The 25,599-nt window shown below is 63.5% G+C and overlaps 1 protein-coding gene across 1 annotated transcript in view; it reads right to left on the bottom strand.

The window, feature by feature from the left end:
- CBFA2T3 (CBFA2/RUNX1 partner transcriptional co-repressor 3) overlaps positions 1–25,599 on the bottom strand; it is a gene marked incomplete at both ends in the record, with an annotated part of 81,182 nt that overhangs the window by 28,346 nt on the left and 27,237 nt on the right. The window lies entirely within an intron of this gene.

Genomic DNA, 25,599 nt, shown 5'->3' with positions numbered 1-25,599 from the left:
GTGTCAGTGGTTTTTCTACCTGAGGCCTCGGTTTTCTCACCTGTGAGATGGGGATGAGAGCAGAGCCGCCCCGTAGAGGCTCGGAGGGGCGGGACATGCTCAGCCAGAGGCTCCCAGAGGCCCGTGGGCCTGGGCACCAGGCGGGGCACAGCTCTGATTTTAAACGGGCTCCCTTTTGCTGGGAGCTGCGTATGTGCCTGGGTGCCAAGACCCCCTCATCCTGACAGAGCCCTGATGTGTAAGACCCGAGTTACAGATGGGGAAACCGAGGCACAGGGCGCGTGCCCGGGGTCACACGGCCATAATGCAGCAGATCCCACACGTGCAGCCCTCTGGCTGACGACCCTGCTGGTCGCAGGAAGAGTCCCTCACTGTGGACCCTCGGAGCCTGCCCTGAGGGGTGGCGGTGAGCCTCTGTCTGGGGGTGGGGTGGAGGGTCCACAAGAGAATGTCCTGCTACTCAGGGCAGCCCCTCACAGCCTCAGAGGGGGCGCTGCGGTGGCCAGGCTGCCCCCCGCATCAGCAGGGGCTCATGAATCCCACTGGTGCGGAGAGGAAGCCGTCTGCCTGGACGGGAGTTTCCCTCCTACCACCGAGATGCTGTGAAACTGGGCCAGACACAATCTCCCCACTGTGCTCCAGCCCAGGGGTCGCCTCAGGAGCGGTCCAATCTCCCCTTTGTTCTGGCTGCACGCCCCCAGGCTGGGAGACCCCGTCCCAGGTACTCCTCTGCACCTGCTGGGACGCCCCCCACGTCCACACAAGGCTGTCTCCTCATCCTCACTCAGGACTGGGTCCCAATGTCCCCCCTTAAAGGAGCCCTCCTAGCCCCACCCCTGCCCTCCCTGATGCATCACCCACTTCATCTCCTGTGGAGCACCTGTCAGCACCCGCAATGGTGGTCCGTGCAGGTCCCTGTGTTCACCACCCCTCGCCTCAGAGACACGGGCCTCGTCTTTCCGTGCACTGCTAACCCCAGACCAGCACCGACGCCTGGTGGTCCGTAGGATGCCCCACAAAGGTGTGCCGGCTGACCTGTGAGAAACCCAGAGCGGCCCCGCCTGCCCTTGTGCTGCCTTGGCCCCCGGCCCAGACCGTTCGTTCATGTTCACGTTGGAGAGCTCAGTGTCTGTGGCCGGAGAGCCTGGGCGGAGCTTGGCTTGGGACCTGCCCCGCGCAGCGGCCCCAGCAGGTAGTGCCCCTGTGTGTGTGGCGGGGGACCGAGGAGCTGTTCTGAGCCTGTCCCACAGCAGTAAAGCTTGCTCGTGGCTGCCTAGGACACCCGCCACCTGTGGGGGTGGACGGATTGCAAAACGGCCTCAATTCTCGCGCCCCCCCGCCCACTCACACCCCTTGCAATGTGACTACAGCTCTTTCCACCCAGAGATGGAGTCGATTTCCCTGCCCTTGGATCCGTGCTGGCCCTGGGAGTCGCTCTGGCCACTAGGATGCGGCAGAAGTGATGTCAGCCGGCTCTGAGCCGGACACCAGGCGGTCAGCTCCACTTGCCGTCCTGTGGAGCCTGCTGGAGCGGAAAGGCTCACATGGGGCAGGGTCGGCCCAGCTGCCCCAGCTGGGGGTCCAGGCGCATGAGGGGCCCGGCCACACTCAGCAGAGCCAGGAGCAAGGCCAGCCAGGACCAGGACCTCACACATGAGCCGCCCGAAGACTCTAAGCCAGATGAAGGTGGCTGCTTTAAGGCACTAAGCTTTGGGCAGCTTGTCACCCAGCAATAACTACCAGGTACACATGGGTACTTAGAACCACAACATTTTGGAGCTGGGAGGGCCCTTAGAGACCCAAGGATCAGATGTTACAGGGGCAGGTTCCAGCTGGACCAGGGTTCCTGCCCCTCTGCTCCCTGCTCTGGTGGAGACGTCTGGGCTCAGGTGAGCAGGCCACCCAACGGACCACGTCTGAGGACATCATCCAGCCCAGACAGCGACCTGCAAGGAAGCTCGCCACGGCATTGCTTGTGAGGGGGACGAGCCCACAGATGACGGGTCAAACACATCCTCCGCCAGGGGGGCCCTACGGAGCCTGAAGTCACACGGTGGGTACTTTCACTCAGGAAACAGCTTTTCCGTGCCCACAAGCCTGGAGCACTGCACACACAAGGCACAGCGGCTTGCTCTGAGGCGGGGAATCAACGGAAGCGCAAACAGCCGGGCATCGGCAGCAAAGGACAAGAACACTCACTGGCCACTGTCACAGAGGCCCATTGATAGGTCAAGGGGCAGATCCACACGGCAGAATACTATGCAGCAAGGAAAAAGGACACACGTAACCCCAGGCACCAACGTAAGGCTGAGTAAATGACACCAGATCCCAAAGGGGACGGGCCACGTGATTCCACTTACATGAAGTTCAGAAGCTGGCATTAGGGTCAGGGTGGTAGTCCTGCGACAGGCAGTGACGGGGAAGGGCTCGGGGCCTGGGGCAGGTCGGGGAACGTTGCCTGGTATCTGCACACTCTGTGAACACTCCCACATACACTTTTCTGTGTGTGTGCTGTACTTCAAATACCCGATTACTAGCAAAAATGGTGCCCCAGAATACCACCTAATGATAAGGAAAATCAAAAGCTGGAAGCACGTGAAACTCCATCTTGTAAATAAACATCCGTGCAGAAAAAGAATGAGAAACTAAAGGTGACCGTGGTTCCTGGTAGAAGGCTGGTCAGAGCCATTCTGTCCGTGTCTGTGTTTTCAAGAGGGGTCTGGGGGTTTGGCTGGAGCGAGGAGGCCAGAGCTGCCGCCAAGCGCAGATGCCCCAAACAAGGAGGGGGGCGAGACTTCCTTCTTGGACCAAGCCTGGGATGGTCACAGAGCCAAGTCCACGGCGCCCCGGCGCTGAGCGGAGTTCTGAGGCGGCCGGGGTGGAGAGCTCACAGCAGCTGGAATGGAAACCCTCCCTGCTCTCCGCCGGCCGCAAACGTGATCCAGATGTCCCCCGGCTCGCCCCGCGGCTGGCGCACAGAGGAAGCACATTCCTCGCCCAGCTGTCCGGGCTGCGCGGCCAAGAGCAGCTCCTGAGAGCTGAGGGGGAGGCGCCCGCCATCTGGGCCGCCCGCCGTGTGTGTGTGAGTGTGCGTGTGTGCGTGTGTGTGTGTGTGTGTGTGTGTGTGTGTGTGTGTGTTGCCGGGGGCAGTGGGAGGAAGGGTGCCCTCCTCTCCCAGCACCGGTCCTGGCACTCTGGGAGTCCCCTCCCGTCCACCCATGCACACCTGCCCCCAAGGGGGAGTGGCTCAGCTGCAGGCTGGCACACCTAGTTCGTGTGAACAGGCTGTGATGATAAACGTGGTGGTGCCTGGGCAGGCACGAGGGGTGTGGGCACGTGGATAGACACGAGTGGGTGAGCAGAAGGCGGGGGGATGGCGCTGTGACCCAAGCACGATGGACAGAGTCCCCTCCTGCAGCTCTCAGTGGTGGAGGCGATGGACACACAGGCCACCACACAAGGTTGCACGGTAGGGGGGAAAGGCCCAGCTTTGGGGGCGGGCAGGCCGGCCTCCAGCCGTGGCCTCGTCACTGCGGTGGCCCTGGCTGGGCCTCCTCCTCTGAGCCTTGGTTTCCCCAACTGCACACTCGGGCCGACGTCCCGTGAGGACTAGCTGTGCGCCTGTATAGCCCAACACCCTGCTTTGCTCACACACACACCTGGCGGGGATGTGATGGGGCGGGGGACCCTGGCACCCCAGGAGCTGCCTCGCCTGGTGGGGGAAGTCCTCCTGGAGCCCAGGACATCTACACTGAGGCCTGAACAAAAGACGTGTCCCCCAAGGGCTGCGGCAGCACCTGGTAGAGGCTGCCGCGCAGAGTGTGCACGTGTGTGCGTTTCCTGGGGGGAGGGGCTGTGACCCCAAGGAAGACTGCAGGACACCGTGGAACAAAAGAGGGTCTGATATGTACACGGAGAACCTCTAGAAGGAAACAAAAGCTGCCCCTGGGCAAAGGCAGCAAGGTCCCCTCCTCTCTGCCTCCCTCCTGGACCAGCCCCGCTTTTAAACCACCTCCTGATTTATTTTTAAACTGCCTGCCGCCCACCAGCATTGTGCCCCCCGCCAGCTCTGAACGAAAGTGACAGTAACGTGAGCAACAGACAGACAATGACAAAGTGCCACTGAGCGAATAAACAGAAGCCTTAGTCCAGATCCCTTATTTAAAAAAAGGAACTGACAAAACGCAAGCAACTCTGGCCACAACACCCTCTGAGGATGGTCGGTGCTCAGGCTTGGGTGAAGCGGGAAGCCCTGCATCCGCACAGGCACACCCGGACTGGGTGCGTCACTGGGAGAGGCAGGGAAGCCTTGAAGAAGAGGTGCATTGCCCCTGTGCGGTGTGCACAGCTGAAGCTGGGAGGGCTTCCTGGTGGAGGGCGCAGCTTGGCAAAAGCAGTGCAGTCGGAACTCCAGGAACAATCTAGTATCGAGCTCCGCCTGTGCACGAAGGTGGAGAGCAGGGCGGGGAGGCCGGAGGGTCTGGAAACCTAGGCCACGCGGTCGGGATATTCCCCTGCCGGCAACGAGGCGCCCCCAAAGGCTTACCCGATTCCCAAGGCGTTTTTGTTGCTTAAAAAACGTGCAGACTGGCTGCATATCACCGTGAAGGCCCCAGAGGAATGTTGCCAAAATATAAAATAATCAGGCTGCGCCTGTGAATGCTAAATAACAATTAGAGACCGGCGGTTTACCCTGCACGCACGGCCCATCGAGCGCGTCTCTCCGGAGTGCCACATGACTCTCCCGCCAGCCCCGAGACACAGAACGCCGCCCTTGGCACACGTGGCCCGCGAGGACCCCGGTCACCCATGCCGGGAGCCCCCGATGCGGACGAGGGGGTGTGGCCCCAGGATGCCGCCCGCGAGGCCTGAGGGACCCCAGGTGGCGGCCTGCACCCGCTGAAGCAGGTGTAGAAGTCACCGCCCGCAGAGGTTGGGGCTGAGGAGGTGGTCTGGGCTGGCATTGCTCTGTGGGCCGGGGCGTCTCCAGCTCTCACGCCCCACGTTTGTAAGGATGGCCCGAGAGCTGGTTTGGTTGCTCTGCGGTGTGCGGCAGCCCGCCATGGCGCGGCCCCTGTGCCTGCTGCGGGAGCCCCTGTGGACCGGGACTGGGGTGGGGGCAGGCCTGTGTTCTCTCGCCCCACCCAGAGACAACCAACCCCTCTTCTGTGCCCTCTCGCTTCCTGGACGTGGAAGGCCCTGCCCAGGCCCCTCCCTGACCCACACACCCAGGGACGAAGCCGGGCCCACGAGAGACCCCACCACTGCGGGGGCAGCAGCCCTGGGCCCCAGGCCCTCCCGCCTCTGCCTTCATGGGGGAGGCTGGGGGCCACTGGAAAAGCTCACGCTTCCTCTGGCAGAGAACTCGGTAAAGACAGGAGGAGAGGTACCCTGGGGGCCTTACAGCTACAGCATTCTATCGTGGTCAAAGCTCATAGCACCGGGGAGGCCATCACTGCCTCCCTTCCCACATGCTCAGAGAGGTCCAGGTCTGCACCCGAGGTCACACAGCACTGGTGCAGGCTGGGCGCTCCTAAGGACACAACAGGCACATCTGGCCCCAGCAGCTCTGTCTACTGCTCACCTCCTCAGATACCTGTGGTTAATTTTACAATTTAACGCCAGCCACGCCGGAGAGGCCTGGGGGCAGAGTGGCCTCACACCACCTCTTGGAGGGAGGCACCGGGCCCCAGCCTCTTTGCATCCCGGGCACCATCTTCCCAGGACCCTTCTCCCTGATGGATTCCAAACAGTCCATCTTCTTCCCCAGGAACCGTCGAAACGTTCCAGAAATTCCAATCACATGTCACCCAAAAGTCACGGCCCAGACCCTCCCCCGCAGGGGGGCCAGGAGCCTCAGGGGCCACACACAGCCCGTTTCCAGTGCAGAGAGCTTCCTGCACGTTTGCTGCGTGCCATGGGCCACGCGTCTCCCCCCCACTCCCGCTGTCACCTCACGCAGTCCCCGGGACCCCGCTATTTCCCTACTTTGAGAGAGTCAGCAACGTGCCCGTGGTGAGCGTGGCAGCCGGCCCCAGGTGGGGGTCATAGTCACACAGGAAACCCGTGACTATAACCCGCTCCCACCCCTCCCAGCCCCCACCCACAGTAACCACCGCTGACGGGTCTCCAGGATCCTTCCAGACACTTCTATGTAAACACAACTCTGTGTGTGTGTGTGTGTGTGTGTGTGTACGAGACCCGGAGGCTATGCTCATTCCCGCTGCAGTCTCCTCACTTGTGCAATGGGGAGGATGGGCCCCACCCTCGAGGGTTAAGAGGAGACGCAGAGGGCTTCCCTGGTGGGAAGAGTCTGCCTGCCAATGCAGGGGATACGGGTTCGAGCCCTGGTCCGAGAAGACCCCACATGCCGCTGAGCAACTAAGCCCGTGTGACACAACTACTGAGCCCGCGAGCCACAACTACTGAGCCCGGAGCCACAACTACTGAGCCCGTGAGCCTAGAGCCCGGGCTCCACAAGAGAAGCCACCGCAATGAGAAGCCCATGCACCGCAGCGAGGAGTGGCCCCTGCTCGCCACAACTAGAGAAAGCCCGTGTGCAGCAACGAAGACCCAACACAGCCAGAAGTAAATAAATAAAATAAGTTAAAAAAATAAGACGCAGAATAATAACTAGTACAGGCAGCAGCCAAGCATACAGCAAGTGCCAAATTAGTGCCAACCTACAACAGGAGACACCCCGAGCCCTGGCTTTCTCGAAGGTGCTCCCCTGAGCCCAGCCGCGAGACGGAGGGACGCCGCGCCACACCACACAAAGGCAGGTGGAAAGGAAGCCTCCCCCTCCGCACCCAGAGGAGCCCCCAGCCTGGCAGGACGGTGTCCCCTGCCACTTCCCAGCCCTGCCCCCCACCCTGCTGGGTGGTCTCCCCCCAGCCTGGCCCACCCAGCCTGGAGGCCAGAGCCCCCAGCGGGCCCTGGGGATGACACTAGGGACACTAAAGCCTTCTGGGGAGGCAACCCCGTGAGCCAGCGTCCACACAAGCTGGGAACAACCTCCTTTCACTGGATTTAAGGAAAACACAGTCCTCTGGAAGCAAACCTTTTAAACAGATGTTTCCTCTTGGCACGAACTTCCCGGGCGGGGCCTGCGCTCTCACACAGAGGCGCCGGGGAGACCAAGTGATTTCCATTCTTTTTAGGAAGGGGAGGAAAATATTTTAAAAAATGTGTTTTACAAGCCTGCCTTTGCCATTGTTTATGTAAACAGGTAAATTGTTTCCTGCCTCAATTAAAAACATCTGCCACATAAATGAATACCAATTAACTCATCCTGCTTTTAATTAGCCTGTTAATTACACGCAGGCAGCAGAAAGGATGCTTAGAGTCGGCGAAGCCGCGTGCGCGCCCTCCCCCCAGCCTGGCAAGGATCTGGGCTGTGTCTGGCTCCTGGTGGATGAGCATGGCAGGGAGCTGGTGGCGCGGTGCCAGCCGGGATTCCCTGATCTGGGGCTGCCGGGTGGGCACCTCCTCCAGGGGCCCCTGGATGGGGTGGAGCCCCCTTCTACACCCCCTTCTGCCCTCCCCCCTCACCTCCTCCAGCCACCCCCCTCATCACTGGAGAGGAAGGAGGGACCTTAAGGGCGCCCCACTCACATCTCGGCCATATTTTGCTGGGGGAAGGAGGCGGCCAGGGAGTGGAGGCCTGTGCCTGGTCCAAGGCCTGCCTGGGAGGGGCGGGGGGGGGTGGGGAAGACAGCTCTGTCGGACGCTGCATCGCTGCATCCTGAGCACCGGCCTGGCCGCCTCAGGAGTGCCCTCACCCGCCCCTCGCCTGCGCCCCTCCTCCGCAGCCTTCACCATGGTTTGTAATTTCTCACCGTCTTGTGCCTGCTTCCCCGAAGCCCAGCCCAGGGCAGGAGGCGCCCAGTACACGCTCTGTGAGTGAGCCTTACCCAGGTGATGTCATTATTCCCACTCAGGAGGCTCGGGAGGGCGGAAACCCCTCCAAGGTGTCACCTGGTCACATCACCCCTCCGGAGGGGCTGGATTCGAACCCGGGGGAGCCCTGATTCCAGGGTGTACTGACAGCACCGAGTACATCACAGAGGCCAAGCTCCGGAGCCGACGCTGCCCCTGGGGGCTGGGCTGGCGGGATCTCCAGCCTCACGTCTGATGGGCCCCTGGGGTGCCCCTCCTTCCACACCCGGGTCTCTCCTTCCAGGGTGGGGGGCACATCCCGGCCTCCCAGACACTCTCCCCACATCTCCCCCGGGTTCCCAGGGCTTACAGAAGCAGAAATGGTCAGAGCCCACCCAGCCAGAGCGGTCGGTGGGCTTCCACTCACGCTCCAGGCCCATCAGGCAGGTGGGCACCAGAGCCGCTCAGCAAGAATGCTGCTGCTGAGGAAAAGGGAAAAGGGAAAGGTGTGTCCCACTGCGTGGTGATGTCTGCCACGGGCATCGTAGGAAGTGGATGGAGAGGTACCCAGGATGCAGTCTACCTTTCACCCCCAGTGTTCTAGAACAGTCTGCCTCTCCAACTGCCGGTGGGCACCTGCTCAGGGGCTGCCTGCACCAGGCCTTCTCTGAGAGGTGGTGAACAGTCCACAAATGGACAGGCCAGAGGCCAGGGGCCAAGCCCTTCCAACACCGGGTCCCAGCTCACAGGCCCCACCTGGAATCCTGTCCCACCCTGGGAGAGGGGGAGGGGAGCAGCCAGTGCTAAGTAACCAACAATATATTAGCTCATTTAATCCTTCCAACAGCCCCGTGAGGTCTTCCTGCTATTTAATGATAACGTCGAAACATAAGACGTGTTACCCACCCCCCCACCCCCGTTTTACAGGTGCAACTCACACACAGAGGTTCAGTAACTGCTGGGCACACGGCTGGGGAGCGCAGGGGTGGGGTTCCACCCAACGACGCAGCTCCGCGTGTGCCCAGCCTGAGCGCACACAGCTGCCTGGACCCAACCCGCTCCTCTCCCAGACCAGCAGCGGGCTGCTGGGGGGAGCCACAGCCTTCGGGCTGAGTCGGGCAGCCGCCCACCTTCCGGCCGCAGCTACGCGTGGGTCCCTTCGCTCGCTCGGCCTCAGCATCTTCCCCGGGAAGGGGGGGACCCTCACCCTGCCTCGCGACACGGGCGCGAGGATTCTGGGGCTGTCCTGCCAGCCTCCCTGCGTGCCTCCCCTTCCAGGCAGGCCACCAGGCTGAACTCCTGCACGTGGCCGGGCAGTTCCTTGAGCTGCTGGAGGCCAAGGGCAGCACGGGAACGGGCGCGCCTGCACCTCAGCCTCGCCGGGTGGGGGCCTCTTCAGACCTTCTGCAGCGTGCTGTCCCTTCAACACCCGCCGGCCATCAACCTCACACGGGTCTGGGCCTTTCTCTGGGGTTTTTTGGCCAATTCGAGCCATAAGATGTATCTATCGGCAGCTCTGCACAGAGCGCTGGGGCAGCTGGGCCTGACGTGGGGAGCCCGTGCTAGCTCACCCTGAGCACATCTCCATGCCCGGGGGGCTCTCCGAGGAGCGGCCAGGAAGGACAGCCGTCCCCAAGGCCCGTCCTTCGGCCAGGAGATATCTTGCTGGCAGCCTGCAGCCCCACGTGTTCCAGAGGGCCCGCCTGCTTGCGGGGAGGAACCCAGACTTGCTGGTCAGGACTTCAGATGGGCAGTGGCCACAGGGAAAGGACCAGAGGGACTCTCAGGTCCCCCACGCCCCGGGTCTGAGGCAAGGGCTCGTGATGACCCGAGTCAGAACAGGGACCCCGCACCCCAGAGGCCACGTCTGCGGCGGGAGGGCCGCACCCCGGGGTTTAAACCCCAGTGACCTCCTCTGTGTGTGGCTAGAAGCCACCCCCTCAGAGGTGACACAGGCCGTGGGTGGGCAGTTATAACAGAGGGACGGTCCTGCAGAAATGAGATGCCGCCGGCCAGCGGGCGCTCACTGGTCAAGTGCAAGGTTCAGAGTGTCCACATGCTACATCAGCCCTGAGGTGGAATCGCTGTGCTGCTTCCGAGGGGCACGGAGAGGGCAGGAGCCGGCCCGGGGTCACAGAGCGGCAGCCTCACCCACCGGCCCTCAGTCCCCTGATCTGGAGAACAGGCTGTGTCCACAAAGGGCAGAGGATCCGTTTCCAGCCCCGCCTCCCCGCCTTGGACGGCACCGGGCGGGCAGATGGGCCGGCGCTGCTGCAGCCGCGGTGGCAGCTGCTCTGGAAGAGGGAGCAGGGAGCCGGCTCCACACCTCCCTCCTGGGCGGAAGCTTCTGGGTGTTCTGACTCATTCCACAGAACCTCCAGGAGATCTGGGGGTGGGGCCCTGCTGAGTCAAAACAGCCCGGGGTTCTCTGTGGAGGGAGGAGCAGCGCTCTGCCGGGCTGTGAGGCCATCCCCCGGCCTGACAGCAGGGAAAGCCGAGGCCACCACTGGCCCCGGGGTCTCCCCTCTGACCCTGGGAGGCCAGGCCAGGCCTGTCGTGAGCCTCGGGCACATGTGGAATCGGGCGGCGCTTTATCTGGGGCTGCGCCCTCATCTCCCGGGTTCCCCTCAGGGTGGGCTTCCCGAGGCTGAGAAGTGGGGGGCCCCGACTGCGGCCAAGGCCGCGGGGCGCTCCCAGTCACAGGACACCCTCCCGCCCCGGTAGCGTGACCTTTTTTTAAAAGAGAGCTGCTAAGGAGGCCCCGGCCCCTTGGAGGGAACACCTGTGTCCGTAGGCCTCACCCCGACCGCCCCCCGCGGCCTGCAGGGCGGCCTCTGTGCAGACGGCGCTCCGTGCGGGTGTGTGGGACTCGCTCGCTTGCCCTTCCTGTGATCCGGGGACAGCCCACGGCAGGGCAGACGCTCCGAGCTCAGCGTGCTTCAGACCCACAATCGTCCAGCACAGCAAGCTTCCGGGGAGTGAGCGGGACGGACCCGAGGGGAAACCCGGGCTCAGTTCTGGCCTATTCCGGCTCCACAAACCTTCCCCTCGGCTGCAACGCCCTGAGGACGCCCGCGGGCCCTCCTGGTCTCTGAATGCCCATCTTCCGACCCTCTCCCAGCAGCGCAGGGTTCAGGGCACCAGTGAGCTTCCCCCTCCTCCCTCTCGGCAGGCCTCGGGGCGGATGGAGAAGAAGCACCTGCCTCAGCTTGAGCAGGAGGACAGGGCGAGGCCGAAGCCGCCAGTCGTGGGGCCACAGCCTGACCCAGGAGGCCCGCGAGCCTGGGAAGGCGCAGCTCCACGGGGGGATCTCCCTCAGGGACAAACTGGCCGCTGCTGTGCGGTCATGAGGGTGTGGGGCAGGCAGACCCCAGGCGATGCCAGGGCTCCCGTCGGATCAGCCCTGCGAGTGCTTCAGCGCAAAGCCGGGCGCACGGGGAGCTTGTGGCTTTTGCATGCCTTAGTATCGTTTTCGTTCTACTTTTCGCCGGGCCACGCGGCATGTGGGATCTTAGTTCCCTGACCAGGGGTCGAATCCACGCGCCCTGCTGAGGAGGCGCGGAGTCTCGGCCGCTAGACTCCCCTGCCAGGGAAGTCCCCACGCCTCAGTGTGGATGCCAGCACCTCCACCAGCCAAAGTCCTCAGTGCCCACCGGCGGTTCCCGGGCCGTGCTCCGCCCTTCTCGGCACTCCTCCCTCATGTCTCTCCAGCCACAAGCCCACCTCGCTGGTCCTCAAATGTGCCAGGCACGCTCGTGCCCCAGGGGCTTCACACCGGCTGTTCCCTATGCCAGAGGGGCTGTGCCCTGGGGGCCTCCTGGCTCCCTCCGTTCCAGGCTTCAGCTCAATGTCACCTCATCAGAGAAGCTGGACCTGGCAAGGACAGCAACCTCCCCCCAGCCACAGGCCCTCCCCGCGGGCCCTGGTAGAGAAAATGTTCCTCGAGCCCTTCGTTTGTTGTCCGTCTCTCCCCAAACAGAGTAGCAGCCCCGCAAGGGCAGCGGTCCGTCCGCTCGATCCTGGAACAGCACCGACGCACGACAGGCCCTCAGGCGCCACCTGTCGAAGGCACGAGCAGCACCGCCGAGCCAACCGCGTTCGAATCGACGGCTCGTCTCAGCCCAACGCCGCCCAGCTCTGTGCCGGCGCCTCACAGCCGCCGGGCGTGCGCTGTGCCGGGCAGCAGAGGCCCCCCCCCCCCCGGGGCCAGCCTCCCGGGCTTCGTCCAGGAAGGAAGCGACGGCTGCAAAGCGGGGTCACGCTGGAGGGGGAGCCCTGATGAGCAGATGTGAGCGGAGGCGGGGGCGGGGAAGCACAGCCTGGAGTCAGAACGCAAACCCCCAGCCCCCCGAAGCTGGGGTCACGGTGGCTTTGGCCAGGCCCACCCACCCCCAGCATGCAGGGGGCTCAGAGAAGGAGTGAGGGACTGAAGCTCTGCTGCAGTTCGAGAGCTATGCTGTCTTCCAGTTCGGAGAGAAATGAAAAATCATCATCTCATGCACCCTGGCCAGGTCCTGGGTATTCAGATTCTGCCCTGTGTCCAGACAGGCTAGGGGAGGGGCCGGCGCCTCTGGGAGGGGAGGGTCCACCTGTCCTTCTCCAGGGACCGCCCCACATGGGGTGGGAGCCGGGGTGCCCAGGGGGACAAGCTGTGTCAGCTGATGGCAGACAGGCATACCACGAGGTGCCAGGCTGCTCCTGGATTTGCAGTGGCCCCAGAGGCCCGGGCTCCCTGGCAGCTGGGAAGGAAAATGCCTAATCTCTCAGTGGTTCCCGGGACGGGGCCGTCCTGGCTGGGGAGACTGAAGCAGAGGTGACCCGGAGTGATCTCCACCACCCTCCCCTCCTCCGCCCCAGGCCCAGGTTCTGCAGGGTCCCAACCCCCAGGGGCCTGTCCTGACCCCCCACCCTGAAACCTTCCGTAATTCTTCCTGCAGGAGGGGGGCTCCTCGCCACGCCACACAGGCTCCTTACCCACGAGGAGTCCCCCATCCTGGGTGGCCAGAGGGAGAGTCTGAGGACATCACGAGGTGGAGACCGAGCGTCCCCGCCGGGCCCCGTCCAAACTCCCGCCCCAGGAATCTGAGAGCCGGCACCTGGTGGTTCGATGCTATGGAACGAGGGGTGTTCTGGCCACGGCAGGCGGGGCTGGATGACTTCTCCACGAGCTCGCCCGTCCCAGCGAGTTGTTTCTGGGGCGTGCCCTCTCCTGCCTCTCAGCTGCCCCTGGAGTGAGCCCTCGAGACGCCGCCTTTTGGGAGCCAGCGGGGTAAGGTTGAGGCGGACGGCATGACCCTGGCCGCCTCCCGCCGTGGCCCCCACGCAGGCAGGACTCACGGCCCGACTCCAGGGCTGGCGAGCAGATGAGGTAACTGTTTGTGGAACCAAATACAGCGACAGCTTGCAGGCAGGCGGGCCCTGCTGTTCAAACAGCCCTCTCCCAGCACCCGGCGAGGGCATCCCCGCAGCCGCGACCCTGGCATCGCCGCGCGTGAGATAGGGGCGCTCACAGATGACACACGTTCCTGATCCCCTGGGCCTCCTGGGTGTCAGGCTCCCGCCAGACGGAAGTCCTGCCCTCACAGAGCTGACCTTCCAGGAGGGAGGTGTGGCGCCGGGCACAGAAGAGGCCCAGCGGGGAGGGGGAGGGGCGGCCGTGGGCTCTCACGGCAGAGAGGACGCTGGGCGGGGCGGAGGGGGGCACCGGCAGCCACGTGTGAGGGTGGGGGGAGCACGCAGGCAGAGGGCCCCGCCAGGCCCCGCTGTGCCGGGGAGACAGCAAGGCAGGCGGGGCGGGGCTATGTGGCCCTGAAGCCACCGCAGCAGTTAGGGCGATCTGGCTCTGTCCCCGGGGGAGCCACATCTGACTAGCTTTCCGGGGGCCTCTCCGGCTGCCACGTGGAGGCCCCAAACTGCCTGCCTGTGAGTGGGGGGAGGGCAAGGGTGAAGCCGGAGACCGGGTGCAGAATCTTGCTCGTGCCACGGACGCCGGACGCAGGTGCCAAGGAGACGCGGTAACTGTTTGCGGAACCAAATACAAGGACAGCTTGCGGGCAGACGAGTCCTGCCGCCCAACCACCCTCCAGGCTCCTGGCGGGGCGTCCCCGACAGCCAGGAATCACCATTCCGCCCCGCCCCCGGGCCAGGGCGTGTCACCTGTGGAAGGCGACTCTGGGAATCCGGGCGACCAGGGTGGGAGGCTCTTCTTGTGAATTCATCCCTCGAAACCTGGGGGACAGTGAGTTACACCGAGTGACCACTCGGCACAGCAGTTCCTGTCCCAGGAGTGAGCCCAAGAGAGCTGAAAACACACACCCACCCAAAAACGTGTACACGAAGGTTCACAGCGCATTAGTCACACTCGCCGAAGGCGGAAGCAGCCCAGCTGTCCATCAGCTGGTGAGGGACACACACAAGACGCGCAGATCCGCGCAGTCCAATCTCAGTTGTTACAAAGGAATGAAGCATGACATGTGACAACACGGACGAACCTCGCTGAGTGGCAGGAGGCGGTCGTGTATCTGCAACGCCCAGAACGGGCAGGTCCACGGCGACGGAAAGCAGAGCAGGGGTTGCCAGGGGCTGGGGCGCGGTGGGGGGGTGGGAGTGAATACTGGTGGGTACGGGTCTCCTCTTTGTGGGGTGATGAGAACGTTTGGGAATTTCACGGTGGTGCTGGTTGTACAACATCGTGAATGTGTTAAACGCCACCGAACCGCACACTCAAAAGTGGTTACGGTGGCAAAGGTTATGTTGTGTGTTTTACAATAAAAAAGAAACCCAGTGGGGAGACGGAGGCAGGCAGGACGCGACCTTGTCCTCCTCCCGTGGCCCGTCTGTGTTGCTAACAGCCCAGGACTGGGGAGTCCAGGTGTGATGGGGACACGCTGCCCTCCCCGCTTGGCAGCCAGGGCTGGCCCACGGCAGCGCAAACTGGGAGGGTCATGGCCCTCTTCCCAGGCGCAAGGCTCTTGGTGACCTGGGGGTCCCAGCCCTACAAGTGGGCAGGAGGGTGGCTACCTTGCTGACCCCAACCCCGGCTCCCCTGGGGCTGGTGGTCCCAGGAAGGAAGATGGTGAGGCCTGGCCCCGCTGGCTAGTGACCCACTACCTTCCAACACACGCCCCGCATCCGGAGGCATGGCCTTCGGGAGTCAGCAGGGACCCTGAGGACAGTCCGCCTAAATAACCTCATGAACCAGGAGGCCTAACCGTACCAGAGGCCCCTGTGATGTGAGGATTCGCAGCCGGAAAGGGGTTCGGGTGGCAACTGAAGGAAGCTCAGCCGCTTTGAGAATCAGATAAAAGCCTTCGGAACGCGGGGCGTCGGCACAGGTCAAGCCCAGGACCGCGTGGCCACCCTGACCCGTCCTCCCCTCCACCCCGAAGCCCCCAGGGCCGTACAAGCCCCGACAACTCCACCGACCCCCCCGGGCCAGGAACTGTGCTGGTCCCTAAGCAGGGATTTAACGATCACGACTGCAGAGATTCTGAAAAGGTTTCGCATGAACAGAGAGGAAACCGAGGCCCCAAGAAACCATATAACCTGTTCCAGCCAAGGGCAAGCCTGTGGCCGGGGTTCCAGCTGGGTGCCTGACACCCTGAACGAGGCTCTCCCACAACAAAGCCAGGCACACGTGAAGTGACAGGTGTCCTGGGACGGTCCTTGTAGATGGTGGTGACAGGCATCCTGGGACAGTCCTTGTAGATGGTGACAGGCATTCTGGGACGGTCCATATAGATGGTGACAGGCGTCCTGGGACAGTCCTTGTAGATGGTAGTGACAGGCGTCCTGGGACAGTCCTTGTAGATGGTAGTGACAGGCGTCCTGGGACAGTCCTTGTAGATGGTAGTGACAGGCATTCTGGGACAGTCCATGTAGATGGTAGTGACAGGCGTCCTGGGACAGTCCTTGTAGATGGTGGTGACAGGCGTCCTGGGACAGTCCTTGTAGATGGTGACAGGCATTCTGGGACGGTCCATATAGATGGTGACAGGCGTCCTGGGACAGTCCTTGTAGATGGTAGTGACAGGCGTCCTGGGACAGTCCTTGTAGATGGTAGTGACAGGCATTCTGGGACAGTCCTTGTAGATGGTAGTGACAGGCATTCTGGGACAGTCCATGTAGATGGTGGTGACAGGTGTCCTGTGACAGTCCTTGAAAATGGTGACAGGCGTCCTGTGACAGTCCTTGAGAATGGTGATAGGCGTCCTGGGACAGTCCTTATAGATGGTAGTGACAGGCATTCTGGGACGGTCCTTGTAGATGGTGGTGACAGGCGTCCTGTGACAGTCCATGCAGGTGGTGGTGACAGGTGTCCTGGGACAGTCCTTGTAGATGGTAGTGACAGGCGTCCTGGGACGGTCCTTGTAGATGGTGGTGACAGGTGTCCTGGGACGGTCCTTGTAGATGGTAGTGACAGGCGTCCTGGGACAGTCCTTGTCCATGTGTGGTGACAGGTGTCCTGGGACAGTCCATGCAGGTGGTGGTGACAGGTGTCCTGGGACAGTCTAGGCTGGCTGCACAGCTCCCCTATGAGTGCCCCCGGGGCTGCTGCCCTCGGGACAGTCGAGGGAGGTCACACATCCTTCTTCTGCCTGGTTTTCACAGCCTTGCACACACACTTACGTGCCCCGTGTGCACCCCCCACATGCCCACTCACACACAGGGCTCCCAAAGCAGGGTGAGGGCCACCATGGGCCCCGGAGCGAGCGGCTCCCCCTCCACCAGGGACCTCTCTGCAGCCCGGCCCCTCCTCACCAAGTAGACGGAAGGGCAGTGAGCTGGGAAGCACACCTTTTCAGGCATAAGTGCCCTGGCTTCAGACCATCCTACCCACATGCGGACTGTGGGACAGAAGGGGCCTCTGCAGCCCGTGCTGGGGGCTCGGGCTCGACACGCAGAGGGAGCACGGTTCTCCTGGATGAGCCCCACCCTCTTCGGTGCCCGTGTCTGCCCACATCTGTCCCCCAGGACCATCTTCTCAAAATGCAAACCTGACCAGCCCCGCACCCCACCCCACCCAGCCCAGCTCAAGGGGCTTTCCTGGGCCTCTGAGCCTCCAGGGATAAAGACCAGAGTCCCCTCCGGGTCCATCACGCCCCACAGTCCCCCGCCTGGCCCCGGCCCCCTGGCCTCCGCGTGGTCTGTCACCTCCGCAGGGTCGTCCCCGACACATGCCTCACAACGCCACACACCTGTACCCCCAGCACCATCGCATCACAGCAGCCCTCACTGCTGTGGCCACTTGAGAATTCCCTGTGCCCGTACCCTGCTCTGTCCGACATGGCGGCCACCAGCCAGCCAACGTGGTTGCTCAGAACTCAGAGTAGTGTAAAACACACGTGGAATTGCAAACTCTTTTTGCTTTTTTAAAAAATCTTATTTATCTTTGGCTGTGTCAGGTCTTCGTTGCTGTGTGCGGGCTTTCTCTACTTGTGGCGAGCAGGGGCTACTCTTCGTTGAGGTGTGTGGGCTTCTCATTGTGGTGGCTTCTCTTGTTGTGGAGCACAGGCTCTTGGCACGTGGGCTTCAGTAGTTGTGGCGCGTGGGCTTCAGTAGTTGTGGCACGTGGGCTTCAGTAGTCGTGGCTCGCGGGCTCTAGAGCGCAGGCTCAGTAGTTGTGGCGCACAGGCTTAGTTGCTCCATGGCATGTCGGATCTTCCCGGACCAGGGATAGAACCCATGTCCCCTGCACTGGCAGGCAGATTTTTATCCACTGCACCACCAGGGAAGTCCCTCAAAGTCTTTTTTAAAAAAGATCTCAATAATTGAAAAAGAACAATTGCCTGTTGAAATGACAATATTTTGGATATACTGGGTTAAATAACAGATATCATTAAAATTATGTGGGTTTCCTTTTCCTTTTCCCCTTTTCTCATTGAGGCCACAATCCTAACTGACACAGTCTGCTCTGCTTGTGGGTGCTGGGCGCAGGCTGGGCTCACCAGGCCGTGGGGGCCGACGCGTCCCGGGAGAAGCCGTCATTCAGAGCATCTCCTGTGGGACACGGCTTCGGGTGTCCCAGAGGGCACATGGCATGTCCCACCCCCTAACAGCTACTCGGATCACAAACCGAGCAAACTCCAAACTTCCGTGAGGTCCCTGAATAGTCCAGAGACGCCAGCATGTAGAGAGGCCGTCCCAGGGCTCCGTCCACCCACGATCGGACCCCGGGGAGTCAGCTACGCAAAGAGCTCGTGAGGCGACAAGATCAACGGCTGGCGGGCCACGTTGAGAGGGTCTCAGCCAGACCCCCGACCCTGAGCCTTCACAAGCGGGATCTTCCCCAGGTAAAAGCAACGCCTGTAGTGCTGTCCAGGCTGTACTCCAAGGCGCGTGGCAGACGGGGCCACAGCAAGGCGGCGGCGTCCTGGCCCCTGCCTGTGGACAGGCACCTGGTGGGGCGACACGGCTGCTCGTCAAGGGAGTGGATAGGACCGCGTACCCTGTACTCTCCTGCCCAGATGTCCTCTACGACAGCAGAAGGACTTCTCTGCCAGGACCATAGCCACCCCCGCCGTCCACATCCGCGCTGCCAGCACAGCCTGGTGTGCAAGTGTCAGCACACAAACACCTGCCCTTCCCTCCGCCCTGTGCACAGCCAGCTCAGACACGGAATGCTGCCGTCTGTGCTCTGCCCGGGGCAGGGGTGGCCGGTGCCCCACTCTGACTTCTCAGGGGCAGGGAGGTCGGAGGAAAGGGCTCCTGTGTTTACTGCGCTCACGAGTCCAGGCTGGGCTGGGTGGGCTCGGGAAGCCCAAGGCCCAGGGAGAAGTTGCGCCAGCTGTTGGGGGAACCAGGTGTGGCGGAAACACAGAGGCTCTGGACTCAGATGACCTGGGCTCCTGAGCTGGAATCCCACCTCTGCTACCGAGGTGGGATGTGATGACGCTACTGGATGTGATGACGCCAGCCCCAGTTTCCCTCTGTGAGCTGGGAGGGGAGCGGAGCATGGGCGTGCAGGGCACACAGCCCTAGTCCCTGGCTCTGAGCTAGCTGCGTCCCCAGCATGGGGAGGCGGGTCAGCAGGTGTGGGGGCCTGAGCTGCGCTCGATCACCCCAGTTTGGGCAGGAGGACGCAGGCGCAGGCTGGGAATCAGAGAAACAGGGCGTGACTGCAGAGCTGTGGCAGCACTGGCACTGAGTGGCCTCCAGAGAGGGGCTGTGACAGCCAGGTCTAGAGCCACCAATCAGCCAGATACACCCGACCTTTCACCCCTCATTGCAACCCAAAGAGGGAGGAGCCAGTGCGACAGTATTTTGCATTGAAATAGACTCAGAGAGGGTGAGCAATGTGCTGCCGGTCACACAGTGACCAGGAAGGGAATTGGGATTCAAATCTCAGCAGTGGGGTTCAGAGAGGCCAGGGTGGTGCCCCTTCCCCTCCACACAGCCTGGGTGAACAAGCTGGGGGGGGGCTGTGGCCTCCTCTGGTCCTAACGACCCTCCTGCCTCTCAACATGTCCCCCGCCTGCCTGTAAGGGGGCCCACAGCAGCTGGAGGGCTTTCCTTTCCTGCAGTGGCTTCACCCTGGCTTTCTCGGGTGCTCCCGGGTCGGGACCACAGGGTGAGTACTTCCCCGTGGGTTCCGCACGTGGCCCAGGGCTGTCAGGTACACAAGGAGACCTCCGGACCTGCCCCGGAAGCTGCGGCTCCTGCCCTGCCCCCACTGTGGACTTTTCTCTGCTCAAATAAACAGAAGGCGCCCAGTGCCGGACGTCCTCCCAAACCTCCTCCTGCCACGTCCGCCACGCTCTGGCCTCAGGGGCAGTGGGAGGTCCAAGCACCCCTGCTCGGGGAGGCTGGAAGCAGGTGTGGACAGTAAGCAGGATGGACACCGGACGCCAAGAGCGTGCGGGTGGTCGCCGAGCGGGACTGCGGGCACCCTGGCCCCAAGAGAAGGTTTCCTCGTTGCAGCCAAAAGCATCTCTGCTTTCCTTCCCACCGACACGTGGCTGCCGGTGCAGTTGCCGGGGTACAAAGAGCCGAAGTCCTGACTTGTTTTATCGCCGCAGAAAACCGCTGCACACGGTGCGTCCGTCGGAGGCTCCGCTCAGCCACGCGCCGAGTGCCCCGGGTATGCCATGAACTCAGACGCGGGAACCGGGAACCCACTGTTCCTCACTTTCCTTATCCTGAGTTTCCATCCCTAGCGCCAGGCCTCCGCCTGGCTCTTTCCACGGAGGTTACGAGGGTGACATCCTGCCCAGGAGCCTGTTTACAGATGCCAAGCCCGCGCTGGCATCTGTGTGCTTGGCGTAGGGGCCCCACCCTCCGCACTGCCTCAGCTGGGCCCCCACGGAGCAGGGTTCCGGCCTCAGAACCGTGGCAGCAGAAGCACGCCCGCTCCTTTTCTGCCCAGAAGTCTGGGGGCATGAGGCCCAGAAAGGATTTGGAGGTGTGGCCAACCGTCTTGGAGCCTGACCCTCAGAACACGCAGCGTGGTGCCCGCGCAGCCTGGCCTGGACCCGGAGACCCACGCCTCTAGGAGCTGCGGCCTCGTGCGAAAAAGGGGCCTCTACCAACCCACCCCTCTGAGCTCCCCCCTCCCCGCGAGCCTGGGCCATCAAAGGCCACACCCCAGACGGACACCCGCCAATCGCGACCTACCAGCCTCCTCCTGCCCCTCCCTCGGACGCAGAGGCTCCAGGTGGGGGGCCATGGGAATCTGTGGGGGGCTCTAAGGAAGCATGCCTGCAGGCCCCACACTGGCCCTCCGGAGTCGGAACTTGGCGGAAAGCTCAAGGGGCCTGTCCACCCTCTGGTGGACCTCTCCGGCCTCAGTGTCCCCGTCTGGAGAATGGGACAGCAAGGGTGCCCACTTCAGGGCTGTCCTGAGGTCACATGAGAGGAAACAGCCTGCCATCGGGGTGTGAGCTGCTGTTGGTGCTGCGTTACGATCACTCTACCCCCTGCCTGGACGACTACCTGTCCAGCAATGCAGCGATGGGTGACAAGCACCTCCCAGAGCCAGTTTGGTCCAGGAAATGCAACAGTGGCCACATTCCCACGTTTACAAGTTACAGAGTTCAGGCTGCCCCACCCGGGTCTGCGAGGTGACACCAGCTGCCCAACAGCGATGCGAACGTTCTAACAGACAACGTCCAGTGGCTTCCAGAGGGCCTCGAGTGACAATGACCACCCCTCCCCTGTCCAGGGTGGTGGCACGGGGGAGGGGGCTGGCCTTGGGCCTCTGTGACCCAGACACGGCAGAGATGCTCACCTTCCCCGGCCCTGATCCCAGGTGGCCCCCAGCCCCAGGTGGTGCCCTGGATGTCAGTTACAACTGTGCCCCACGAGCCTGAGACTGTGTCCAGGTGAGGGTTCCGACATCTGGGGCGTTAACCCCCCCTTAGCACCCAGCAGTCACCACCAGCCTCCCCAGGTGTGGAAGGAACCCTGACAGGCGGGCCGGGGACCAGGGCTACAGACACTGGGAGGCCAAGGCGGCTGCTGTCTGGGTGGGGGTGGGGCACCCAGGCTCCCCTCATGGAATCGACAGCCCACACCTCCCCGGGTGGGCGTCTGTGAAACGGGGAAAGTCCCACCGCCCCGCAGGCTGTCCCGCAGACTCAGGCGGTGAGTGTGAGCGCTGAGCCTGGCTGGGCAACGCATGCCTGGTCTCCAGGCTGACTCGTGCTGGTGGCGGGACAGACCGCACGCAGTGAGAGCTGGGCCACGGAAAGCCAGTTCCCGCCCCCCCAGAGCACCGCTCATTAAGCACCTACTGTGTGCTATCCCTTCACCTCGCCCACGTTCCGGATTCTGAGCACACATGTGTGCACACACATGCACACACTGACTGGCAAGGGAATTCAGAAGAACTGAATTCAACCACCACCCTGCAGGTCCTGCAGGAGGCAGACAAGTGGCTGGAAGGGGGAGGGCGCGAGAGCTCCAGGGCACTTCCAGGTGGCAGGGAGATGCCTCCTGACACCACCCTCCCCTGCTGCCCAGAGCCCAGTGCGCAAAGCCGCCCCCTACAGCAGCCTCGTGGGCTTGGATCTCGCGGATTAGTGACCCAGCCTGCCGGCGTCTCCAGATCCTTACGTAGGAAGGAAAATTAATTTCTTCCAGTTACGTAGAAATAAAAATATGGGGACCCAAATCAGAGAGATTTCCTGGAGGTGGTAACTCATTATGCGGATCACCTGGTGACAGAGGAAGGGCTGGTGGGTGGCCCAGAGCAGCCCCAGAGGGTCCTGGAGGAAGATGTCCGCCCCACATCCTCCAGCTCGCCAGCCCGGGGACCCTGGGTGGGCTTGTGAGCAACCGGGTACCACGTCCCTTCCCCCCCATCACACACAGATCAAGGCAACTCCAGAGAGAGCCGGATTCCGACAGAAAATTGGTCCTAATGTGATATCCCCTCCCACCCAGCGTCCGCCTAGCTCTCGGGAGCCCGAGGCGCCACATCTGTTCCTCTGCTCAGCGCCCCTACCCTCCTCTTCCCTCGCATCGCATGAGGGTGGCCCGGCAACAGAGCCCCACGCAGCCGGGCTCTTTAGGGACCAGGCTGTCAGCTGCACAGAACAGAGAACAGAACCCCCTGCCTCCCTGGGACCCCCATGCAGAGGACAGAAGGTGGGAGGTGGGGTGACACAGCGAGACGCCAGTGCCCATCACAGTGCCAGCCCTCTATGAGTGTGCCCTGCCCCTGCCCCTGAAAAGATGCGGGGGGCTTCCTGGCGTCCAGGGCAGGCAAGAGCTAACCCCCCCAGGGGCCCAACCTCAAGAAGTTTCTCAAAACTTGCAGCAACTTGGGAGAGCGACGAGGGACACAGAATAGCTGCCCTCCCTCTGTCCCCGGCCAGCCCCTGTCCTCTGAAGGCGGCCGCCCTGGGAACCTCCTGTTTCTGGGTCCAGGGGAGGAAACACACGCCCAGTTAGACATAATGATTTGGTGTCCTGGCCACTGGTCAAAGTCAGGGCCTGATGGTTGCTCAGATCATCTCCCACAGGAGCACAAGATCTCTATTCTCAAAGGAAATATGTTTCTCCCTGGTCTCTGTAACAGGCCAGAGATCGGCCAGCCTCAGCCCAAATCGTGGGGAATACAGTTATTCTGGGGGCGGGGACTGGCAGGGGTCTCCACTCCCACAGGGGTCTGAGCACACACGCAGTTCCCAGGGGCCGGAAGGCGGAACAGCCTGGGGCTGTGTGTTCAGAGCCCGGTGCCTCAGAGTGTGGCTTGCCACCAGCCCCGCCGCCTTCTGCTCCACGTAAGCCCGTCTAGGGCTGAATTTCCAGCCATCTGTCCCTCCACGTCGGCTCACACCTCCCTCCCCGCCGTTCCCACAGCCTGGCTCCCAGCCTGCCCAACATGCAGATGGACGGTTCCCAAAGCGTGTGAGCAGAATCGCTGCCACGGGGCTGCGCCCGAGGCCCCGGAGCTGTCAGGATCCAGCGGCTGCTGTTCAAGACCTTCTCCCCAGCCACGGGAGTGGGGCAGGACCCAACCCCCAGGACTTCACGCCTAAAAATGTTTAACGGCTCCTGCGCTGGGAGGCATATCCAGGAACCAAAACAAGAGGGGGAGGGGCTAGAAGGAGCTCTGGTCCTCCCCAGCCTGGCCACAGGCACCTCCATCTGTCCTAGGGTCACCCTCTCTGCCCCCCAACCAGTCCCCTGTCACATGGCCCGAGGCCTCTTTGTCGGGAAGCGCGGGCACCGCAGGGGAAGCCACAGGACTCCCCACCTTCCGCACGCAGGTCCCACCTTAGGTCTGACCACACCCCCAGCAGGTCAAGCTCCCGCTCACCTTGGGGGTGGTCAGTGGGCGGGCGCTGACTGGGCTGGCCCCACCCCGCTGTGGGCTCCAACTTTGCAAAGTGGGGAGGGGGGGCCTCGGGAGGCCCACGCACTCTGCCTGGCTGCAGGGAGACCCTAGGACAGCAGCCGCGGGCGGAGTCGGGTGACAGCGCGGCAGCGCGCGGACGGACGGGACACTTACGGTCCGGGGGTCCGGCGGACGGGAGGCGATTGCACTCTCGCGACCCGGCTCCTGAAGCGGCTTTTCTTTCGAACTCGGTCGTCCCTGCCTCCGTAACTTGGGGGCAAACCGCGCGCTGTCTTCTCGCGCCGGCCGCGCTCAGGCGCGAGACGGGGCCGGGGCGCGCAGGGCGGCTGCCCGGGCCATGCCCAGTCGCGTTCCGGGCCGCTCACTCCGCCCGCCGGCCGCCCGCGCGGGAACAAAGCGCGCACGCCGCCCCGGGCGGTCTCCGGCCTCCGCGGCCCGCGCCAGGTCCAGCCGCCGCGCCTTTGGCTCGCGGGCGCCGGCTCCGGCTGTCGCGCGCTCGCCCGAGCGTCTCACGGGGCCCCGCGGCCCCCGCCCCGCGCGCCCCGCCTCCGCCTCCTGCCCCTCGTCGCCGCCGCCGCCGCTGCGCCACCTGCCTCCCGCTCGGCGCCCATCGCGCTCAGCTCCGCCCCGGGGCGCCGGGCTCCGTGCGGGGTCGGCGCGGGAGAGTGGCTCCGCCCGCCGCCGCCCAACGCCGAGGGCCGCCCCCGCCGTCCCAGCCACTCGGGCAGCCGCGGACCCCGGGGCGCGTCCTGAGAACTCGGCCGAGGGCGCGGGCCAGCCTTGGGGGCCGCAAGCTCTAGGGCGCAGCCGGCGGCCGGGAGCGCGGGTGCGAGTGTGGGGGCTGCGCGGGCGGAATGCGGGTGCGCGGGGTGCCGGGGTGGGAGAGCGGCTGCTGTGTAGAGAGACGCGCGCCGCTCAGTGGGGAGGGATGTCCGTGAGGGGAGCGCAGGGTGCCGCGAAGCGAGGAGCGCGGAGAGTGTGGGAGCGCGGGATGTCGTGGTGGGGGTGCCGTGGGCCGGGAGCGCGGGCTGACGTGGGGATAGCCGTGAGGGTGCCGTGCAGGGAGCGCGAGTGGCGCGCTCGGCGGGCCCCTCGCCCGCGCCCACCCCCGCCGCCGCCTCCGCCTCCGCAGGCCGCGCCCTGGGCGGGCGGGCGGGGGCCTGGAGCTGAGCGCGCCGCCGCGCACACCCACCTCGGAGCAGTCGGCGGGCGCCCGCCTCGCAGTTTTACAGCCGCAGCGTCTGGCGTCCCGGCGGGAGGCGAGCGGCAGGCGTCCCTCCTCCGGCCGCCGCGCCCCCCCGCCCGCCGCCCGCCGCCCGCCGCCTGCCGCGTGGGCCGGGCCGGGGCCGCCTCCGCGCTCAGCCGGCAGGGGGCGCCCTCCCGTCGCGCCCCCGCACCGCGCGCCCTGGTGGCCTCTGCCCCACGCTGACCGAGTTACGGAGCGGAGTGCGGGGGGCTCAGGATTCCCGCTCACAGCTTCTGGCCTGAGGCGTTTGCGTGTGCTCCGCATTTATCTGCGTCCCATTCGTTTAATGTCACCCTGCAGGAACGCCCAAGCCGCTGCCCTGGCCTCTGTGCGCCCCGCTTCTCCTTGCCTGCAGCCCTCGCCCTACCTCCCTACCCGCGCCCACTTTGCCTCTTTCCCTAAAGTGCTTTGCGGCATATCTGGTGCATTTGCCCGGTTAGTACGTTTTAGCAAAATCGGTGCCTTTTCCCTTTCTTCTTCCTCCAACAGACACAGACTGTCTCTCAGAGACAAGCTGGGGTCCCAAGGTCACGGTCTTAGGAGACAGAGGGGCCAGAACTTCAGAACACTACAGCCCTGGTTTGCATCTCATTTGGCATAAATCTGCATGCGAAGTTCCAAGGTCCCCAATTCCCAAGTACAAAAATACAGCAATGTGCCAAAAAATATCCTT

This window comes from Leucopleurus acutus, assembly GCF_964270905.1.
Source record: "Leucopleurus acutus genome assembly, chromosome: 20".
NCBI classification, from domain to species: Eukaryota; Metazoa; Chordata; class Mammalia; order Artiodactyla; family Delphinidae; genus Leucopleurus; species Leucopleurus acutus.
The sequence above is the reverse complement of the archived record's forward strand: the minus strand, read 5'-3'. Positions and strand labels throughout refer to the sequence as shown.